Raw genomic sequence first — 23,821 nt, 5'->3', positions numbered from 1 at the left:
AGTAACATGGAAGCTCTTTGCTTTCTCTCTTTGCTTTCATCTGTACATAATTATTATTTTCATTAATCAGAAAATGGACCCCCATTTTCCTATTCTGACAGCCTCAGCTGGAGTTGACGGAAACCCTACCTGAGTCACCAGGGTAACCTAACCATAAACTTCTAGGAAACTCATTAAAGAAAGGTGTGAGCTGACAATTAACCAAAGCAGTTTCCATCATCCTTCCTTTTTTGAAACCGAGGGGCTTGGGAGAAAAGCTTACTCATCAGAAAAGTAGCTTTGCCCTGAGAAGTAAACCTGCTCTGGCTTGGCCATCACTCTCCTTTCCCAGACCCCTGATTTGTCTCTTCTTACTTGCTTTCAACTGGATCGGGTCTCTTCTTGAAGATTTGTGTGGCTTTTAACAGGAGTATTAAAGAAGTAACACAACGCACATTTTCTGTTCAGATACTCATTTTTCGATGGAAATAAACAGGGGCAAAAATAATAACCAATTGCACCTTTTTGTGGTTGTGTAGGTTTTTTTTTTTTTTTATTAGTCTCCTGGCCATCATTTTACAACAAAAATTCCCAAAGAGGGCATCGGTTGCAATAAGACATTGACGGATGTCTTTCTCCGCGGAGAGCTGGCATTGCATAGATCTGACATGCTGTGGTTTTCTGTGGTTCTGACATGAGCAGCCAGTGAGTGCGTGATGCCAGTGGGAGCTCAGAGGGAGTCGCTGGGGTGATTCACAGATTACATCACAAGTGATCAATTTTAAAAAGGTGGGGATGGAGCTGACCTAAGAAAGTGTCCTAGACCTTAGGTCAAAGGTGCTCTATAAATTTAGCAAACAAAGAAAGAAACCCAGAGCACATGTTCCTTAAAGAAGCTTGCGTTCTATCCTTTCATTGTTCGTATCAAAGATTTAACTATGCAAATCTTAAAAGCTGAAAATAAAATGAGAAACCTCAGGCTTAGTTCAGAATCTGTGGTTTAACCTACTGGGATGGGGATCGGAAGTTTTGGGTCAGGGGACAAGTTTTACAAGAGTATTTTCTTAGCTTTCTTAAGCTTCCAGAAGACCTTGTGAAATATTACAAAATGTATTCCCTAGTTCTCTCTTAGTTCTTATACTCCATGTTAATACCATTTATAAGATACAACAATAAGACAGACTCCAAAACTATTGAGAAGACATTCATTGCTCACTGCCAGAAAAGGTATTAGACTGGTGGTATCTTATCTTGAAAAAAAAAATCATTCAAACTGTAAAAATGTAGTGAAACCAATCTGTCTGGAAGAACTGGAAAAGAACTATCCAACTGCTTGCAGACACGCACACACATTTTCTAAGATCTTCACCTAACACAATCATTGTTACCCGCCAAGCATTGTGTATGGTGGAATTGTTTTCAGAAACTTGCAGCCTCATTTTCCATTGAAATGTTTCCAGTCAGACAGATTTCAACCATCGGTTTATTGCAATGCAAGAAACAATCCCTTATACTGTAACTCCATTCATGTGAGTCCAGTGTGCCCCCCTTTTTAATGCAAATGTTATGAACAGGATAAACACTGTAGGCGCTAGATATTTTTTTACTCCTGGGTGGACACAGAGTCATGCAAAATCGCCAAATGTACTGAATTTAGATATGTACAAAAGAAAACAAAAAAAATCCATAGAGAAGCATCCTTCTTTGTGGCTTCAGTAATTCTCAGTAAATGGCATGTAAACTTAATTTCTCTCTCATCTTCTCTCTCTCTCTTTCTCACATGTGCACACACACACAAACACACACACACATACATGCACACACAAGCAATCAATGACAATACACGAAGTTCAAACTAGAAAACAGTTTTGTAAAATTATTTTAACATTTTTGGAGAATATCTTTTCATAATCACCTGGTACTAACATGATCAGCTGTTACTGGAGGCAGTGGAGATACGAGTATCTATAAAATTGAAATAAAGGTAAATTTTTATTGAATTGTTACTTATGGTGTTGAATCCCCAAGGAAGTAAATAAAGACAAATACCCAAAACCTAATGGGATGCCAAAACCCAGAATAATCCAGTTTTCACGTAAAGTTGAACACAAGTAGTAATTCTTTGGAGTCATTTTGGGTGTCTCAATAAGTAACTCCAAAGAGCTATGAACCTACTAAGGCAGAGAAGCAACCCTACATTCCTAAGTCCCCTCCTCACCATACGGCTTCTAGGATCATACAAATCAGGCAAAAATAATAACATAATAAGCATGGCATGTGCATAATACTACCACATTTATGCAAGCTTATATATGTAACCATGAATGTATACTTTTATGATATAAACAATAAAAATTCTATCCATCAGAATTTTTTTCATTAAAGCACTTAAGATCAAAAGTAACACATCTATAGGGATGTTAGCGTGTGTCCCAAGCTGCGTTCGTTCTCCTTGAACAAAACACAATCTCCAGTCACCTTCCTTCCTAATGGAGTATATATTCTTTTGCTTCTCTTCAAAATTGTGAGAAAATGTAGGCCTTGACCAGACACGGTAGGGTTTACAAGAAGACTGGGAAGAGGTGGTGAAGAACAAACACACAGAGGTCATTTTGTAAATCAGCCCCTCTAATTTTCTACAATTTGCAGTTGATAAGAAGGTGTGATAGGCTGAATTGTGTGCCCCTCAAAGTTCATATTTTGAAATTCGAACCCCCAGTGCCTCAGAATGTAGCCTTATTTGGAAACAGGATCATTGCAGATGTAATTAGTTGTTTAGACCATACTGGAGTAGAGTGGGCTCCTAACCTGATGTGACTAATGTCTTTATAAAAAGGGGAAGTTTGGGCATAGACACACACACACACACACACACACACACACACAGATGCACACACAGAATGTCATGTGAACATGACAACACAGATAGAGGTGATGTGTCTTTAAGCCAAGAAATGTCAGAGATTGCCAATAAGCCACCAGAAGCTAGGGAAAAGGCATGGGACAGATTCTTCCTGACAGCTCTCAAAAGAAACAAACCCTAACAGTGCCTTGATCTCAGACTTCCAGCCTTCAGAAGTGTGGCATGATAAATTTCTGTTGTTGAAGCCCCCACACCCTCCCCATTTGTGCCACTCTGTTACAGCAGCCCCAGGAGATGAGTGCAGGAGGTTCCCATCATTATGAGTTTCTGGGTCTACTTTCCAATGAGGAATAATGATAATAACAAGCATAGTAGAGACCTAAGGCTTTATGAAGGACCTCCTATTCCATGAACATCTGAGAGGTGTGTGTTAATACTGTGGTAGACATCCAAAGAAGTGACGTAAAAGCAACCCAAGTGTCCACTGATAGATGAGTGAATAAAGAAGAGGTGGTATATACCGACAATGGAATATTACTCTGCCATAAAAAAGAATGAAATCTTGCCAATTGCAACAACATGGATGGAACCAGAGGGTATTATGCTAAGTGAAATAAGACAGACAAAGAAAGACAAATACCATATGATTTTACTTACATGTGAAATCGAAAAACAAAAACAAATCAAGGGCAGAATCAGACGGATAAATATCGAGAACAAACTGATGGTTGATAGAGAGGAAGGGGTGGGGGATGGGCAAATTGGTGAAGGAGAGTGGAAGTTATAGACTTTCAGTTATGGAATGAATAATTCATGGGAATAAAAGGTACAGCATAGGGAATATAGTCAATGTATTGTAATAGTGTTGTGTGGTGACAGATGGTAGCTACATTTGTGTTAAGTATAGCATTACACACAGACTTGTGGAATCACTATGTTATACACCTGAAAGTAGTGTAATATTGCCTATCATCTATACTTCAACAAAAAATATAGAAATGAAAAATAAATGAAAAACAAAGAAGCAATTTAACAAAATTAATGTGGGTTAGGGAAAGACAGCAATACTACAATAATAGTATAAATGTTGGAGCTATTGTTTGTTTGTTTATCTGTTCGCTTGCTTTTTCCAGAGCTTTTGTTTATAGAAGAGGCGAGAGTAACTATAAACATCAGGAGTAGAAGTTCAGTAGAGGTTTTCTACTGGGAAAGGACAGAGTTCACTTGTGAGTATTTAACGTGTACTTGTTACATGAATAAGTGAATGAATAAGCAATATCTAGCAAAGCTTCAGAGAGGAGGTAAAACTTTAGATCCTGATTTCCCTGAGTGGGTAACATCTCATTTTACACAAAACCAAATCAAAGCAAAAATAACATTTTACCCAAACATGATAGAGTGGTAAATTTTTGAGGAGGAAAAAAAAAAACGTTTACAAGTATTTCACAACCGTTGGAACCAAGTGGTATGACACAAAATATAAGACTTGTTATCAATATTCACAGTATATTGTGAATTTATTTTTAGATTGTTGTATAATATAAAAATAATATATAAAGTAGTCAATGATACAGAATCTTGGGAAGATTCTCAATGCTAGAATACTATGAGACAGTTAGGATGTATGCACTTATGTGTCCTTTGAAAGAAAGAATACTGATTATACCCCACAGAGTAGCATGATCTGATTTTCCTTTCAAGGTTTACCTGGTATTTGGTTTCTCTATAAAGGAAACTTCTCTATATGTGACATACACACATGCACCTGCGAACATATATATGGGCAATATGTCAAAAACAATCTGGCACCTGCTGAGAACAAAAGGATGCTTTTTTCAGTCCAAGCTGGAGTGCTGTCCCCACCCCAAGGGGCCTGCTAAGGAAGAAGACAATTGAGCTCTCTTTTCTTGCTTGAGCAAACCACGGTCAAAGACTGCATGTAGTTATTAACAGGATCAACATTCTGTTTCCCTTCTTGCCTTCCTCTTTCAAGGTCATTATAGGTATAGGAAAGCAAAATAAATCAACCCTTCTCTTTAATTATTTAATGGGATATGAGGAGTTCCATGAAGAGAAATAATATCATAAGTGGGTTGAGGTGGGATAGCAGTCATGAATTGATAACTGTTCCTACTCATTTGACTTGTGTCACACTCCATACTCTACAATACTATGCAGGAAATTTCATCATAGAGATGAACCAGGAAGCAGCTATAGTATCTTTACACAACATAAAACATTCATATATTGTAAATAAATGATATACGGTATAAATATGATTGCTTATTAACTAATGGCCTACACTCAGGCTTCATCTATGACCTATATAAAGGATTTTTGGCATTTAACGCAAAATATACACAAGAGTATTTCCTTGCTTTAAAACTTAAAAAGTGTATTCTCATTAAACAGAAACCTCAAAATCAAGTTCAGACAAAAGCCAAAAAGAATGTCATTCTCCCTCAGATTTTAGTTGGGTTAAAATAGTGCTATTAGGGGCGCCTGGGTGGCGCAGTCGGTTAAGCGTCCGACTTCAGCCAGGTCACGATCTCGCGGTCCGCAGGTTCGAGCCCCGCGTCGGGCTCTGGGCTGATGGCTCAGAGCCTGGAGCCTGTTTCCGATTCTGTGTCTCCCTCTCTCTCTGCCCCTCCCCCGTTCATGCTCTGTCTCTCTCTGTCCCAAAAATAAATAAACGTTAAAAAAAAAAAAAAATTAAAAAAAAAAAATAAAAAAAAATAAAATAAAATAGTGCTATTGCACAGATAGATGTTCAGGTTACCCAAAACAGAGTAAGATAAGAAGAAAAGACTGCTTAGAGGGAAGACAAAATACCTTGCATAAATAAATAACAGATAATTCACACACACACACACACACACACACACACACACACACACGCCAAAGGTTCTCTAACTTTAAAGCTCTGTCAGCTGCCATGGAGAAACCACTGGCAAATTTTCTCCAAAAATAGGACAAAAGAATTATACCAATTCGATGAGAGATGAATGGCAGAATGTTTATCATTAACTAATCTTAAATATATTATTTACTTTGGAAATATTCCCACAACCCCCATGCCATAAATATTAAAACTTAAATTTTTTCTATTGCTTGTATCTACTTATGAGTTTATTTATCGAATTCTCCAGAACTACAGAAGATATACCTTTTGGAAAACAACTTCACATTTTTGTTTCATGGTAGCATTTGAACCACAAACTTAATTCAAAATTTATCTAACAATCTTAACTATAATATCTAATTTCTTCTTACTCAATGGCTTCAAGGATTTCTATGTCTATGGTTCTAACAACAGGTCTAAACAACAGACATAGAACCATGAATGCTCACACTGAAGGAAAGTGTTAGAACATTCATCTTCCATGAGAACAGCCCAAATGAGGACTCACAGAGGACATACCTCATTTGAAAGCCAGCCCTTAGTGATTGAATATAGGTAGTTAAAATAGAAAGGTCTACCATAAGTGAATTATGATCCCTTTCAAAATATGATGTCCCCTTGAGTTTCAAAACTTGCAAAACTTGCAAAAACTTGTTTTCAGTTTGCAATGATTACTTGATTTATTAATCACCTTAGCTATCTTTTTCTTTTCTTTTAAAATTAATTTGAATTAATTTGACATATTACATTCAACAGAAGAATTCTGGGGATTCCTGGGTGGCTCAGTTGGTTGAGCATCTGATTATTGGTTTTAGCTCAGCTCATGATCCCACGGTCGTGGGATCAAGCCCTGTGCCAGGCTCTGTGCTGAGAGTAGAGCCTGCTTGGGATTCTCTCTCTCACCCTCTGCCCCTCTCCCCTGCTTATGCATGCTCTCTCTCTCTCTCTCTCAAGTAAAAAGAAGAAGAAGAAGAAGAAGAAGAAGAAGAAGAAGAAGAAGAAGAAGAAGAAAGAAAAGAAAAGAAAAAAGAAAAGAATTCTGAAATTTTAGGATATTCTCCCCAAAACATGTTTTTGAATATTGAACATTCATTAATTGGGATTGGCCACACACTGTAATTTATAGGGTAAAAGGACTTGGTAAGCTGTACTATTTCTTTCCAAAGAACAGAGACTGTATTTCATTTCAGCCTGGGATACTTGAAGAATGTGTCTTCATTTCTTCTCACTGCAGGCTACAAGCACTGCTGAATTGCTTGGTGGAAACTAGCATCACAATTAATATCTACCTTCCCTATGTCTTTACAAGCTTTGGGAGTTGAGAAGAGAGTAAAACAATAATAACAAAAGCAGATTCAAAGTACTTATAATTCATAATACAACCTCCATAACAGTGCTTCTTAAGTCTAACATTTTTTATTCCCTCCATCTCCCCACCCACCATTTTTTGCTAAGTGCAGTACACCCATATGCTTCAACTAGTGGCCCTCAGCTTTGGCTGCACATTACGATTACCTGGAGAACTCACAAAATGAAATATGGATGACTAGGGCAGGGCTTAGGTTTGGATAGTTTTAAAATGCCTCAGGTGATCCCAGTTTTCAGTCAGTGAGGAGAACAGCTGTATTAAACCAATGGTTTCCAGACCTTTCCAATAACCAGAAACACCTGGGAGACTTTTAAAAGCATGGAACCCTTTGCTACTCTACCATACCTTCTTTTCTATCTGTGAAATGGAATCGGAACTTGTGCAGCATCTACTGTTTGTGATTATTAGCAGCTCCTCTATTATTTTCATGAATCATCAGCTTTGAGAACCACTGAATACGCACTATAATTCAACCAAAAAGGGGAAAAAAAGGAGTTCTGATCAAATATATTTGTATCGCATCAGAATGCGGTCTCATGTTATCTGAATTTCATGGTGAAATCGTCTGTGTTCCTGTGCATCCATTCAGTAAATGTGATGATTGGTCTGTGTGCTGAACTCCCACATAGGACTTAGGGTTCTGTGTTCTGAGAACCTCTCGGTAGTCTCTCCACACTGAGGTGCTAACTCTCTTTGCTGTTCCATTGCTCTCAAGCCTATTTCTGTTACCGAACTTATCACCATGGACGGTTTATATGTCCAATCTGTATAAATTCCTGCAGAGGTACTATGCTTTATGTACACTAGCAGCTTCCTATGGGCCGGACCCTAAAGTGAGTGCTGTACATGTATTATCTCAGAGTTTTTTCACAGTCTTAATTTCCTTATACATAACATGGTTGGTGGGACATCACTTTCTGCTAGTTTATTAAACTGGTTCTCAACTGACAGGAGACTTCTCTGTTAACATTAAAGTGTTATTAATAAACTGAAGCCCTGGGACCTCCAAGGTTGAGGGACGTGAGGACAAGCAAACATTGGGTTAAATCACTCAAAGATCTCCTTTCTGCATCTTTGGCAAAGAACTGACTGCTGCGCATCAGACAAAAGAGTAAGGGAAGCATTTTATCCACTTAAAGCAGAAGGATTCTCACTTTTTCTCAAACCCAATGGGAACTTTTACTATGGACATGCCTTGGAACTTCTGACCTATCTTGAGTAGTTCACAAGTTCTTGAGTGAACTACTCAAGATAACCCAGGAGGCAGTTCATTCAAGAGAAAAAGAGATTTCATTTCAAGAAGTGTTTTTCTCATTGTGATTTCCTAATTTATTTATAATTTTGTTTTTCGTGCATATTGAATAAAATCACCTTTTATGTCAAATGTCCATTTAGAAAAACTGTTTTTATCCCATGCTCACAAGTCACGAAACAATTATATTCAGATTCTCTGTATGATATTTTGATTTCAGTGTCTCCCTCACAACCATTTTTCTGAACCATTTTTCAGAAAACTTAGAGCTTTCAAAAGTACCCTATCTCCTCTTCCATCTGAGTTGCCTGAGATATAGCATTTAGGAATCTATGTAGAATACTGCTGCTGGATAGATTATCCCTAGCCACAAGGACCCACTGGAAAGACACTAGGCCAGTTGAATACTTTATTTTCACTGAGTGTCAGGTCTTGTAAAAATATAAAAACCCAGGCCTTATTCTCCGAACGTCTGATGTTTTTCAAGTGAGGATGGGAGTATGTTGGCTGGAGACACGTCAGAGAAAGAGTGGAGCTAAGATATAGAAAAATCTGGGGGAATCCACAAGTTAGATTTCTCTAGAAGATTTCTGATCCCCTAAAATGTGAAGAAAAATTGAGAAAACCCTTTTATATGGCTCCAATTTGATACAACATATTCTTAAAAAATATTGCTTATAGAAGCTTACAATTAATTCATTAAGTATAGGAAACTACTTGGGTACTTGCATTTCAGAATCACCTAGTTTTAAAAGAATCCCCAAAGTCTTTTTTTTTTTTTTTTTTTTTTTTTTTTTTTGCCACAATGGGCAATGGTGAAGCTAATGGTTTTCAAAGTGGGATGCCTGAAGCAGCTTCAGAATCACCTGGAAACTTTTTAAATGTAATTTTTTTTTTTTTTTTTTCAGAGAGAGAGAGTACGCACACATGCAGGAGAGAGAGAATCCCAAGCAGACTCCATGCCTCCATGCTCAATGTGGAAGCCCGACATTGGGCTTCCTCCCATGACCCTGGGATCATGACCTGAGCCAAAATCAAGAGTTGAACACTCAACTGACTGAGCCATCCAGGAGCCCTAGGAACTTTTTAGAAAAGAAGATTCCCAAGCCCATCCTAGACTGACCGACTCAGAATCTGCCAGTGGGGCCTAGCCCTTTGTGGTTTAACAAGCCTTTCAGGTGATTCCAATTCCTGAATTTTGAAAACATTCTGGTACAAACCAATCTGGGCAGATAGCATCTTTCACAGCTTATTAGAAATGAAGTAGAAAAGAAAGGCATAACTTCCTTCCCCTGGTGACTACATGTTAGCACCCAGCTCAGAGCTTTTCTCCTTCCTTAATCACAAGGGATCAGAGAACAGCATGGTGTATGAAGCCATCATTATGTGATTGCAGTAGGCTAAGCATGACTCCTTTTTGCAGCTACCTGAGGATCTGCTCTTGCTACAGGTGCATTCAGTATGCATGGAAACATCAGACTCCTTGTGCCTAATCTAAATCCTTTTTATGGAAATTAAGCTTTCCTCTTTGTTTAGTTTGCAGTGGCAAGGAACAGCTGGTGAGTAAAATTAGTATGAAAAAATCTTCATATACTTAATGGCCATGATTTAAGTCATTCCTGAGTTTTTTCCTCAAACTAAAAAGCACCTTTTACTCTTACTTCAGTCTCTCTCATGAACTAGTATTCTGCTATTTAAGTTAGGAAAATATAAATTAATTATCCATTTTTAAAATCCATAATTCATTTTAAAAGAGTAAAACCAATATGTCTTGCTCTGCATAAAAATTACTGCAGGCTCAGGAGACAAATACAGACAGAAGCTTGCTAAGGGAACTCAGATGATTTCCAAAATATGCCTGCTTTTCACAAATGTATAGTGACCATTATATCAAGGTTAAAGTTTAACACTAGCACCTTTATTTTTATTTTTTTATATTTTGCTCATATTCGGAAAAAAAGAAAATGCATACTCTTGGAATATTCTGCTAGCACACACTTCCCTTGGTTGTTAAAGCACCCTAATTGTTGCGCTTTTCTTTCTTGTGACTTACGTGGTGGTTCTGACCTCACCTTTATTCCAGGTGTGAATTATGCAATTCAGACTAGCCAATTAGACTCTGCTTCTTCCTACCCACGCTGTTGGATCAGAGATAAGAGCTTTCTCCAATTCAGTCTGAAGAGAGACACTAAGATTAAGTTCTCTGACTTCTTTATCTAAAATTTTGAGGAAGGGACACTTTTTTTAGCTGGAATTGTTAAGAGGATGGGCTGAATGTAGAGCCCTCAGCAACCATCTAATTTGATGAGCCTACCAGCAAGGGAAACAACACAGAGATAAAGCAAAGCTAAGAGATGGAAAGACCTCTAAGAAGGCCCAAGAATTTCCACCATAAAGTTGATTAAGACTGAACTTTTCAGGTAAAAGAACCATTGATTTTTTGTTCTTTTTATTTTTTAAACAAATTTATATTGTATTCTTAATCACTTGTAACCTAATGGGCAGGATGTTGTGACTAATTGGTTTTTGAAAAAGGAAAGATAAATCAACCATGTCTGTAGGCTTTTGGCATGAGTAATGGGGTAGATGGTGGTTCTTTTCCCTGAGATTCTGACAGAACTAAACAGAAGGGCAGGTTTGGTGAATGTTGTATAGAAGTGGGTGGTATAGATAAAACTATGTTGGTTTTAAACATTTTTATTTGACTATACCTGTGAAACATTTATTTAAAAACATATTGTAAGTCACTGATTATGTAGGTCTCTACTTCCTTTAAGAGGTCTAAGCTAAATGTGGCTATTGGGGAGTCATTGAGATATATGCGGTAGCTGGACTAAGAAAATGCCAGAGTGTAGAGGGTGTTCAACATTTATTAAGCCGTGTTATTACCTCCGTGACGTTGAATGGCTCGGGTAAAGTAAGATAATGACAGAAAATTTAGTTTGAGTTGAAAGCTGGAACTCAATGGAATGTACTGCAAAAGCAAGGTTGCCGTGGGTAGCAAAGTGACAGATAAAGAAGCGAAGATGAACACAGATCATGCTTTTAAGAATCTTGGTTGTAATGGAAAAAGATAGAAAAAAAAAAGTACCCTTTGCCTAAATGCGTTTGGATAATTATATATGTATTGCTGTTTGACTCCTAGTTCTTTATATGGGTTCAAGGGTGCTATTACCACTTTCACTTTTGCTGCCAGAATTGTCTGTTGCCATTTTAATTTAACATTACTTATTAAAATGTGGGAGTAGTGTCCAAGCAGATGGTTGTCAGTAAACTGATGACTACAGTTATGGATTAGTGTCCAAATACAATACTCAAAACTTGGTACACTACATAGTTTCCTGAATGTGACTGCCAAAATAAATCTGGCCTGGAAAATAATTTTGAGGATTTTCCCTTCTTGCTTAAATTTTCTTCACTATTTTAAACTAAAGATCTCCTTAAGAAGCTGAGGCTGTGCACATACAGATGAACCACAATATTCATTGAATACAGCTGTAGACTTTCTTGATAAGTTTATTTAGGAAAAACTAGCCCAGTGCAAGGCTCATGTAAACTCCAGTTCCATCCAACATGTTTGTTTTCTTCCAGAGAAAAAATCTGAAACCATTGTAATGTAAAGTATTTACTCACTGTATCTGTGTTGATCAAATCTTAAAGTGAATTCTCACTGGTATTTACCTTATTTGACAGTTCTTGTGCTCAATGACCAAAATAGGCTCTAGAATCTTTTCCTGTCTGTCTCTTCTTCTCTAACCATAGCTACTCCCTTGGTTTATCTCTTAGCAGAAGGCAAGTTGTCTTTTAGTTGGGAAAAGCTGTCACTAGGTCCTCCGTTCCTCCAAAGACTTACTCCCTACTCTTGCTGCTTGGAAAAACAACTGGAATTACAATAAATTGGCTGTGCCCTGAGTAGTTCCCAGCAAGTACAATCTCTAATACACTGCTGTTGTAAATCTATCAAATGCTTGATATTTATGAAGGCTTACCTGAGAGATAAGCAGTCCCTCGAAATCCTCTAAAATTTACTCAGGATTAAGTTAAACCAGCAGAGAGTCCTATCCTTCAATAATAGTTCTCCACCCAAGCCTTTACCTAGTGGTATTTTCCTGGCATGATGTCACTGGACAGTGTTGAGGGGCGCTGTAGGAAGCAGCCTCATGTAGCGGAGGGCTCTGTCTGAGATAAAGGTGTCAGTGAGGGTGATTTTCATCCTGTTACACAGTGTTCTTTTTATAAGGACTCCAGGGAGAAATTTTTTTCTGGCTTTAACACCGGCAAAAGTCATTCTCTTAAGCATTTGGCTTGTTTTTATCTTACGGACCGTCCCATTTTTGGCTTGAAGCAGAACTAATATGTTGTTTAAGATACCTGGCGGCAAAGAGGTCAGCAGGAGGTCATGCTGTCTTCTCTGTGGTGAATTAGGGACATTCATTCATTATCTTTCCAAGTCCTCATTAAAACAGCTTTAATGTGGTGACCATTTGATGGTAGGCATACGCTTTAATCTTATGAATATCAAACCCACCTGGGTTACACTTCCTGTTACGGACAGTTAGCAGAAGCAGGTTAATATGATATTTTAACTCCTTCATCAGCAGCATTTGTGTAGGAATCGAGCTCACTGGTCATGTGAATTTGGCTCAAATGGTCTTTGTAGAGTCCTGATTTATTAGGTTCTGTCTTCAAATCTCTGCTTGCTTAAGATACTTTTAATCATCTGTTTAATTTTGCACCTTACCTTTTTTTTTTGCTCTGATATATTATTTTTCAGGTTACTCTTTAGGCCTGGATATGCCCTATTTTTCTTCCTCATCTGACCTAGATTCAAATTTACACACTGTGAAATAGCTAATAAATTCCCATTAAGGTTGTAAAAGGTGAAGGTTCAACCAGTGTCTAAGTCATCAAATTCTCATGTAAAACTGAATGATCCTTGATATTAACAGCTTGGCAAAAGCACGCTACAGGTCCTTAGGATTTTATGAAAAAAAAAAATTAAGTCATTTGGCTGAGGGCAACCTACCTACTCTAAAATGACTTGAGCATTTCTACAATTTCCATGTCACCTAGGGCAAATCTCCCCTCTCCTAATTAATCTTAAAAAGTAATCTTTTCCCTGGAAATCTGCCCATAGTTCTATCTTTACCTGTACTCATTGTATGATTTTTTTGTGTGTGTATGTGTCTTTGAGGCTGGACATTAAAAGGGAAAGTTTTTGTTCATATTTGGGCGGTCGGAGTCTAGGGAAAGTGGGACAAGAAGCCCCATTGGGAGCTATCCGCCCCCCCCCACCCCTGCAAGCAATAGAGAGTATTACAATGATTTACAGAGACACGTTGAAAGTAAATTATGTTGTAAACGCCTGTCCCCTGGGCCAGCTAAGAATCACAGGAAAAAAATGTAAAAAGTTTGAAATTCCCAACAGCAAAGGTTGACAGGAAAATATGGTTTTGTTTTTCTATGAGTAAAAGTAACTTTTATGTTGTGTTTTCCCATGAGAAATTATAAACTTTCAAAGGAATTTGAGCCTCTTGCATGCACATATAAGAGCAATTTATCTGGTACTGCCCCAGTGAAAACACTCTTAAGACTTTAAAGCTGTTAGAAGTGGGGCTGAATTTCTTCAAGACTGCTACTTCTTATTTGTCCTTACTGTCTCCTCTTGTCAAAACATTTACTCAGACTTCGAAGAGTTGCAAGTTGGCACCATGTTAATAATATGAAAATGCATTTGTGCAGCCCGTGTGGCTGCAATTTTTGTATATATTCATCACTTATTTAATGAATAATGAATCCTTTACGGTAGCTAGGCGACACAGAAGGATATGCAGCAAATTAAAGGAGAACTTGTCAATATAAGATACTGCAAGTGTTGCCAAGGTAGCTTCGCCCCTTTGTAGCCTCCTTGAGGCTCAAACACGGCCTTCTCAGACCCCTGCCTTCCTCTTCCTTCCTCCCTTAATGAGCACCAGCTACAGGAATTCTACAGCCAGGTGGGTAGCGTAAATCATTCAAGTCCATCCTGTGGTTATGAACCTTTTTTACTCCCAAGATATAAAGATCTACCTTCATGTTAAGTCTTTCTTCTTCAGTGTCTCAAGTTAATTAGAAATTAGCCTAAATGATTTTTATTAGAAATTCAAATTTTTCAATGCCATGATAACAGAAATAAGTAAGAGATGGCCCTAACCTGCTACTCACCCTTCTCTGCGGCTAAAACTCCTATCATTAGATTCTTCAGCAGTGTGGCTTAGCAGTGGCTTCTTTTCATCCAGATATTGTTGGTCAGACTCTTTGTCCCCACCCCCTCTCATAATCCCTCCTTTGCCAAAGGTCCAAGTTTTCTCTAGTGTTTATAAACTCTTGCTTGTCAAAATACCAGATAGTCTGTTTTTCCCTAGCAGGGGAAAAAAAAAAAAAAAAAGATGTCATTTCAGGGACGAGGAGCAGACAACAGTAATCCTCCTCTGCCATTCCAGCATCAGTATCAACACTTAAGTGTGCCTTTATTCTCCATCCCATCTAACAGGACTTTCAGGACTTTGTTTCCTTTAGACCTCAGAATTAATTCTAAAGTTTGTATAAACGTCACCACAAAATCTTGGTAAACCTATAAACCTGGTAAAGTGCATGCACATTATATTGACTTAAGGAACTACAGTATCTCTGTGTAATATTCCCACAACTTCAGTGATGAATAGAATGAAAGCTAAACCAGCATCATCCTCATTTTCTCATGCTCTGCTAGACACACACTAAAACCCTGCCGCTATGCGTTGTTTCTTTCCCCACCCCTTCATTTTCTCTGCCTGTGATAGACATATCCTTATTTATGGATTAACAAGTACGAAGATCATGTCACTTCCTGACATAAATGATAATGTACTTTTTGTCCCAGAGATATATTTAGATCAAAAAAAGAATCCTCGTGAAAAGCATCAGATTGAGTTGTTGGTTAAGCAGAGCTACTTAATTAAAATATCACATTAAAATGCTTTTTAGTAAAGAGAAAGCTCAAAGCCAGTGCTTCATTTGCAGTAAGGTTGGGAAAGACATTCCAAATCCCTTCCAGTCGTGCAACTTAGCTTTACTCCAATGTGACCATTAGTCCTTAACCTCGGATAACAAACTTCTAGGGAATGTGAGGCATAGGGAGTCCTCAGAATCATCCTGTGCATGCCTAATCAATAAAAGCTATCCCTTAATTTCTTGGTTAATGATCAGCAAAGGGACAAAGTTTTTTTAACTGGAATTTTCCTGTGTTTAAAAATAACCCCTCTCTGGGGCACCTGGGTGGCTCAGTCGGTTGAGTGTCTGACTTCAGTTCAGGTCATGATCTCACGGTTCATGGGTTCAAGCCCTGTGTTGGGCTCTGTGCTGACAGCTTGGAGCCTGGAACCTGCTTCGGATTCTGTGTCTCCCTCTCTCTCTCTTTGCCTCTCCCTTGCTCATGCTCTATCTCTCTATCTCAAAAATAAATAAACATTAAAAAAATTTAATAGCTGATCTAAATCTACTAAATATTTTCTTGAAGTTTAAATATGGTTGTGTAAAAAGGCCGTATAGGTTGTATAAAAAATGTACTTCCATTTTTGTAGTAAATAAAATTAAACTGCTTAAATTATAGACCACTGGATGGATAGACAGATGGATAGATAAATAACAAGGTACAAATATATCTTGTCTTTGTTCCTAGTTCCTGTAACAAAGCTTCAGAAGTCCTTGGAATTTCCTGAGTGATAGAAGTGTCTCTGTTATGCCAAGGTGGTGACTCCTGGGAGCCTCAAGATAGTTTCAGGATAGGAGAAGCCTTTCACCAAAAAGACCAGTCTTGTGATTAGAGGGTTGGAACTTTCAACCAGCCTTGCTTTCAGATGGAGAGAGGAGGAAGGCTGGAGATTGAGTTCAATTACGTGGTCCATGATTTAATTATGCCTGAGTAATGGAACCCCAATAAAAACTCTGGACCATGAACATGGTGGCACCTCGTGGTTCATAAACACACTTATGTGCTAGGAAGGTGATATGCCTGGATTCCAAGTTCCCCTAAGACCTTGCCCTATGTATCTCTCCCTTTGGTTGTTCCCAATCTATATCTTTTATAATAAAACTATAATCATATGTATAATGCTTTTGGTGAGTTCCGTGAATTCTAGAAAATGACCTAACCAGAGGGGATTGTAGGAACACAATTTATAGTCTGTCAATTGGAAGTGGCACCCAAGACTTGTGGCATCTAAGTTGAGTGCCGTCTTTTGGAGAACATTGCCTCTAACTTGTGGAATCAGGCACATGTGGTTAGTACCAGAATTGAATTCAATTGTAGTTGGTGTCAGAATTGGTGTCAGAACGGAGATGAAATCTTTTTTGAAATTTATTTTTGTTTACCTAATGGTTCAATTTTTCTAAATTAATCAAAAGTTGGAAAAAATAGAAGCGGTAATAGCGAAGAAAGGATTCAATTATTCAAGTACTGAAATAAAAGGACACTTTATGAAGGTGCTGAAATATAAATTTTCACAATTTCATGACCTAGAAAATGGTTAGGTTAATTGAGAACACAATTTAAATTTTAGTTATCTGTATTTTATAAAATGTATATATTACATATTATATATTTATATTAATATCGCTATTAATGTTTATGCTAACTAAGGTAAATAAATTTAACTCCGGTTGAATTTTGAGGCCCAAGAGCACAGAGAGTAATAAGAGAACATCAAGGTAAATAAATATAGAACCTAGTTGATGTTAGGATTTCTCTAGCATAATTGCATACTTTTTCAAGTGCATCTTTAAATTCTTTCATGGCAAGAGAATTGTTTTCTACCCTGAGTATTGAAATGGTCACTTTTCACTTTCCTTATCTGCAAACTAGGAATAGGTCTAGCTCCTACTATTCAATAGTGTTGTGTGGATAAAAGAAAACGTTGGTTTGGGGAGTCTTAGAATTCTACATGTGGTGCTGGGCAATGCCCTTAGTTGCCTCACACAAGAGACCCGTCTGTTCCCTGACTCTACCTCACCACTTTGTCACCTCCCCTGGACTTCTGCTTGCCAATATTTCTCTTCAACGGCCTACCAAATACTGAACTCAAAACTGATTTGTTCCGACGAATGCAGAGAACACAAAGTTGTCACCCCCATTCCCCAGAACGAAGTATTTCTCCTAATTTCTGAGCAATTCTATTACACTGTTGATCCACAGCAAGCCTATGACAAGGAAATTCCTTCAGTTCAGTACAGTGTCTGCTTTTAAATCTAAATGCGACTTTTACATTTATTTGTATTGCAATGCAATTCCTTTCCTTTGTTTCTAACTTGAGTTTAACGCTTCTAAGGTAATCATAAATTTATCCTACCTTTTTAGTATTTGTTACATTTGCATTTGGTAACCTGGTGTTACCTTAAAGGGATAATGTGGTTAGAAAGAACACTGCATTGGCAGTTAGAAGCAAATCAAAAAACCAAATAAATATTTGGGTTTAGATGTGCTAGTTATGCCATTTCAAGATCAATTTTGTAGTTAAAATCTTAGGTTTTCATCCATAAACTTGAGATTATAACATCATCCTCCCTATATAATAGAGTTTCTGTAGGGATCAAATTAAATAAGGAAAACTGTTTTAAAACACTCTATAAAACTGAAAAACAATATTCAAATATAAAGTAGAATCACAACTAATTTATTTTATTTTATATCTTATTTTATTTATTTATTTTTTTAAGAATAACTTGGGATGAAAGCATGAGTTCTTTAGCCACTCACTAGAGACCTTCTCTTTGTCCTTCATCCAAGTTCATTATCCTCTTCTCTTTGGTTTGCTTGTTCTCCAGACCCTTGACCTAGATTTCCCCTCCTCCATAACAATATGAGACTGTTAGATTAGTTATACCTAAGGCTCCATTCTAATGTATTGATAATTATTTTATCCACTTTCTACCAGCTACTTCTTGCTGAGTTCTCCAGATTCAGCCTTTGGAAGTTGGGGGATAGAATGTTAAGGATATTGGTTAAGAAGCCAAATAATCTTTGGTTGGAATCTTCAGTCACTCCCTGGCTAAGTGACCTGGGACAAGTTATTTTACACCTGTATATCCGGGGTTCTTCATCAGTGAAATATTCTTTCCATGTAAGGAAAGTAAATTTCCTTATAAAATTAGTACAAAGTTTGTCAGAGATAATATATCTAAAGTATTTAGACCAGTGCCAACTACTTATTAACTTAAAAATATTTGTGGTGAAAGCAGGTTTAAAAAAAGGGATGGGGGGAAGCATAGGGAAATGACTGAATTTTAATTCGGACCTTACTCCAAATGTTTTCCATGTAAGTGTTATGTTAATTTCAATTTTTTGAGATAGTATGCAATGTCAGATAGAAAGCAAAGAAGCTTTCTGTGGCATTTTCCTGGGTCTCCAGTTTGTAGACAGCAGGTCATGGGACTTTTTGGCCTCTATAATTATATGACCCGATGCCTTATAATAAATCTCTTTATTTTAAATATATGTATCATCTATTCTGTTTCTCTAGAGACACCTGAGGAATACACCAACGTAAGGCAGGAAACTATTAGCTGCATGCCCTTCTTATCCTCCAGCTGCCCATTCAAGAAAGAGTAGGTAGTTTCATATCAATTATCACCATTTTTCCTAATAGTTTATAAGCCATATATATTTAATATGCTTAAAGTGGACTTGATAATTCTGACTCCGTAATTTTAAGAATCACTCCTTCCTTCCTCTCGCAACCAGAAAGATATTTTGTATTATGTAGTCATAGTTAGAATCTATGTATAGGACACAATTGTTTCCTCAGGAGAAACCTACACCGGACTTAGAGATTTGAAATCAAATTAAACAAACAGATGTTGGACTTTTCTTTTCTCATGTGCCCTAGAAGTTCTCCTTAACCCTGTGGTGTTGATTATGCTCTCTTCTACTTGAATTCTCACTGATCCCGTGGATGACCTTAGGAAAAGGAAGGGAAGTTAATAGTCATTTATGATGGCTAATTTTGTGTTAACTTTAATAGGCAAAAGGATGCACAGATAGGTAGTAAAACATTATTTGTGAGTGTGTCTGTGTGGGTGTTTCTGGAAGAGATTGGCATGTGATACAGCAGACAGAGTAAAATCACCTGTCCTCACTCATGTGAGCAATCATCTAATCCACTAGGGCTCAAGTAGAACAAGAAAGTGAAAGGCAAATTGTCTCTGTATTCTTCAGCTAGGATGCCCATCTTTTCCTGACCTTGGACATCAGAGCTTCTGATTCTCAGGCCTTTGGGCTTGGATTAAATTATGCCAATATCGTTGTTCTGAGATTTTGAAATAAAATCCTATTCTTTACGGAGAGCATAAACTATACATCTAAAACAGAATCTTATAAGTAATATTTTACAGCACATTGCAATTCATTAATTACATTCACATTTATCATGTACTTAGATACACAAAATTTTGGAGATTTAGAATAGTCAGATTGCTGAAAGTCACCAGCTGGTTGAAGATAGGTCAAACTGTTATGATTCTATTACATTTTCTCAAATAGAAAATCAGACCAGGATATACTCTCCAAGTTTATTCTCTCAAGTCCCTCATTTTACAAATAAAAAAAAAAAAATAGACATGCTGACAATTATGACAGAAACCCTGGTTTGTTAGCCTTTCTCACCTTATCACTGTACATTCAAATGTAATGATATTTGTAGATATGTAGATATTTTTAAGCATTAAGGACAATACCTGTGCTATCCAAAAGTCATGCCTCCCAAAAAAGGAACATTAGGCATGAAAATAAAAGTATTCTGATTCCCTAATCAACAACCATGAGCCTTTTGAAGTCCCTTGAGAAACCTGTAGGCTGATAAATATTTCTGCCCGAATGCCAATTGGCCAAAGCCTTGCCTGCTCCAGCTGATTTTTAATAGCCGTTCTCTGAACCTTTCACTTTAGGTGCATGAAAGCAGTAGCATTGTCACAATGAGAATACCATCTCCCCAGCAATCTTTGAAGATTCATGTCTGATGCAGAAGTATTAGAGGTGGTTCCATAGTTCCATGTCACTGTTCCATTTAGAACTCTGAGATAGTATGATGACTTCTTTTCACAAGTTGAGACATTTCCTTCCTTTCGTAGTGCCACATACTGCCAGAAAAGCACATTTGCGTAGTATGTTGAAACAATGTGCTCTCAGTTTTGGGCACTCCATGTAATTAAATGATAACACCATCTCAGCAATCTTTTGGTGCTTCCTCCTACCTAGGATGTCATCTACTCATGACTCTTATGTGATTTATAATCTGCACTCTATAAGTTTCACAAAAATAAAACATAAATGCCAGGCCAGAATGACACAAATGGAGAAACAGCCCATTCCCCACCTTCAGCATGATTTGTGATATTTACTGACTAACCAAACACTAGCATGGGATCAGACCCAAATAGCCTTTCAAGACTGGAGTGGTGACAATTGGCAATGGTTAGTGTGGTACCAAAGTATGTACAATATTTGCAGTGTCATAGAACAAGGCTCTTTCCAAAGGGGAAATGCAGCGTTACTGCACAAAGGAGACTGGGAGATGATGTGGGCACAATCCATCCTCCTGGGTATAGGAGGGAACCTAGAAATGTCATAAAATCCCTCTTTGATCTGTTGTCGCTACTGTTGGTTGTATGGGAAATTAACATATTTAATTAACTGTCTGACCAAAGCAGCTGTTACCTTATATAAAACCTTGAACATTGGTGCCTGGCTCATCCCACTAGGTGTTTGAATGTGCCAGGGGCATAAGACTGATGATATTTTTATACTGCATGGCACAGCATGATTCCTCTTGCAATAGGCTCAAGTCAAGATCTTCTTTAAATTCTTCATGGAGAATAATGATGCTCCAGCCCAAATTGCTTAATAACACCCTATGTCAGGCCAGCCAACAGGAAGCTCCATGCACAACAAAATGAACTCTGGCCAATCCAATCGTTTCCAACTTCCAAAAAGGCCCCTGCTGCATAGGCCCTGGCAAAGTCAGGCATGCATCTTTCCTCTTCGTCATCAGGATGCTATTTTAATTACAATTCACTTCTCTTATGACATTATTTGCCTTCTATATATATATATATTTAAACTCCTTGGCTGAAATATTTCTAAATGGAAAGAAGTACTTCAGAGTCAGAAGTTACTTTCATTAGTTTGCTAAGTTGTTGGTCCAAAGCTATTATGGAGATGGTGTAAAATAAATTTAATGCATCTAATTTCATATGGTACATGGATTGGTTTGAAGGATTTCTGTGAGGGGGGTGAGGGACGGTAGAAGGTGGCTTTTCTGGCCATTGAAAAAGCTTTCCTTTACTTGGTTTGTTATTTCACCCAATTGTGAGAGAGTAAGAATCAGGCATTTTCTATTTTGGATGGCTTGAGCTGTGAAGTGATGAGTTTATCTCTAGCAAAGATGGAGGCCAGAATTTTCAATACCTTTCTCGGGGTAATGTGGTAACACTGGTTATCTTGATTGCCTGTGCTGCTCTTTTTCTGAACAAATTGACTCTGCCATTGAATGTGTCTTCCTCATCATACCTTTACTACTGGATACACTTAATATTTTCTTTTGTGCCATTTCTGAAATTCTTGGAAAGTCTTGCAAAGTCTGCAGTTTCGGCCAGGACCATATGTAACTTACAAACAGTTTGCTAGTTCAGCAATTGAAGGGCTCAAAATCCTGATTAGAGAGTGAGGCCCCCATAAAAACTATAGAGAAAAAAGTTAGCTAGCTAGGACTTTACTGTTGGCATCATTATAGTCCAAACTTCTAATAATAAAATATGTGATAGATATATGAAGTAGGTATATGTGATTCTAAAAAGTGATCAATATTTTCAAAAATATAAAACTAAAAAAATTGAATAAATATGAGCATAGACTATCTCATTCTGAATGAGCATATCCTGTGTTGTACTGCATGTGGTCAAAGACCCATTCTAGTTATTTGTTGGAGCTATCATATGAGAATCTCCCAGGATTTAAGGAAGCAAGATGGTGAATGGTTGGCTTATTTTTTTATTGATCCATTGTAAGACGTGTGTGTGTGTGTGTGTGTGTGTGTATACACACACTGACATATATATATATACACATATATGTATATGTATGTTTATAAACCTATTCATACAATTATATATTTCTATCTATGTAAGATATAAGATGAAAATTATTCTTTAAAACCACATTATTAAAACATATGGGATAACTTCACATCTGAAGGTTGGAAGAGCAGCTTCAAGCTTCTAGAATTATACATGTTAGAGAGATAGTGGCCTTATGTCATTGTTAACTTTAATTAGGAATAGACTGCTCAGGTAACTAGGTGATAGTCTCCCTGCTATTATATAACTGATCTTTTGATGATGACCAATGGAATCCTGATTGCTATATTCAGATGGAATTCACCCAAAGCATTCTTGTTATTCAACAAATATATACCATATACTTTCCTTGGACACTGGGGAGAAAGTGAGGAATGAGTAAGTAAAGTATTCTGTCTGTCCTAATGTTGCTTATAGAATAGATATCTAGCAATGACTATAACTGGAGAGTTTCTTTAATAGATATTTGATCAGTATAAGAAAATATATGTATTATATAATCCTATGTTACTATTATATATAGATTATATGTTACTATATAGCTAATATAAATAGAATTAACAAACTATAGGTGATATAGAGTGAAGTTCTGATAATAATTTTTAACCTATTTGTAGCTTTCATTGAATAAAGCATTGTGTTAAGGGATTTATGCACATTCAGTCATGCATTCATAATAATACACATAAGGTAGCTACTGATAGTATCAACATGAAATTGATCAGAACATGAGGAGAGCGCTTAACTTCTAGGTCAATTGTCACCCATAAGTGACAGAAGTTTGTCAGCATAGGTTTTCCATCACAGATGTGATGTGCTGACCTATCACAGAATTCGTCCTGTTAAATGAACTGGTGAAATCTCTAGAAGTCTGTTCTAGTCTGCTTCAGATAATGCTTCTTATGATCACAACTTCGGATCCTGAACTGACTTTCACCTATGCTGTGCTATTCTGCTTTCTTTGTAGGAAGGTTGGTTGGTCGGTTTTACTATTTGCAGAAAGTGCTTAAAATTTTGGTTTGTAATTGCTCACTGCTCTGTAACTATGTTTAACAGAGCTTGCTTTACTCCAGTCGTCTTTGCTAAATGCCCGCTGCCAGGTGTTCATCACCCCTGCAACGTCACCTCTTTCTATTTTTGTGTCCTTGTAACTTTCTCTCCACTTTCTACCAATATGTGCCAGCTCATGCTGCAAGGTAGTCTTGTGAATTGGGCAGGACCTGATACTTAGAGGATAAGAACCCATATGAGTCTTCAAATTACCTCTTTTATATACATACCCCCACCGTACCACTTTCTGGGAAGGATGCC

At 37.3% G+C, this 23,821-nt stretch overlaps 1 long non-coding RNA gene across 1 annotated transcript in view; it reads left to right on the top strand.

The window, feature by feature from the left end:
- The window catches only part of LOC123596749, a 91,223-nt gene that overhangs the window by 3,881 nt on the left and 63,521 nt on the right, over positions 1–23,821 (top strand). Inside the window, exon 2 of the long non-coding RNA XR_006711847.1 lies at positions 3,976–4,068. This is a non-coding gene — a long non-coding RNA (uncharacterized LOC123596749). The remainder of the gene's footprint in view (positions 1–3,975; positions 4,069–23,821) is intronic.

The sequence above is a fragment of the Leopardus geoffroyi genome, chromosome C1 (genome assembly GCF_018350155.1).
Source record: "Leopardus geoffroyi isolate Oge1 chromosome C1, O.geoffroyi_Oge1_pat1.0, whole genome shotgun sequence".
NCBI classification, from domain to species: domain Eukaryota; kingdom Metazoa; phylum Chordata; class Mammalia; order Carnivora; family Felidae; genus Leopardus; species Leopardus geoffroyi.
This window is presented reverse-complemented; position numbering and strand designations above follow the sequence as displayed.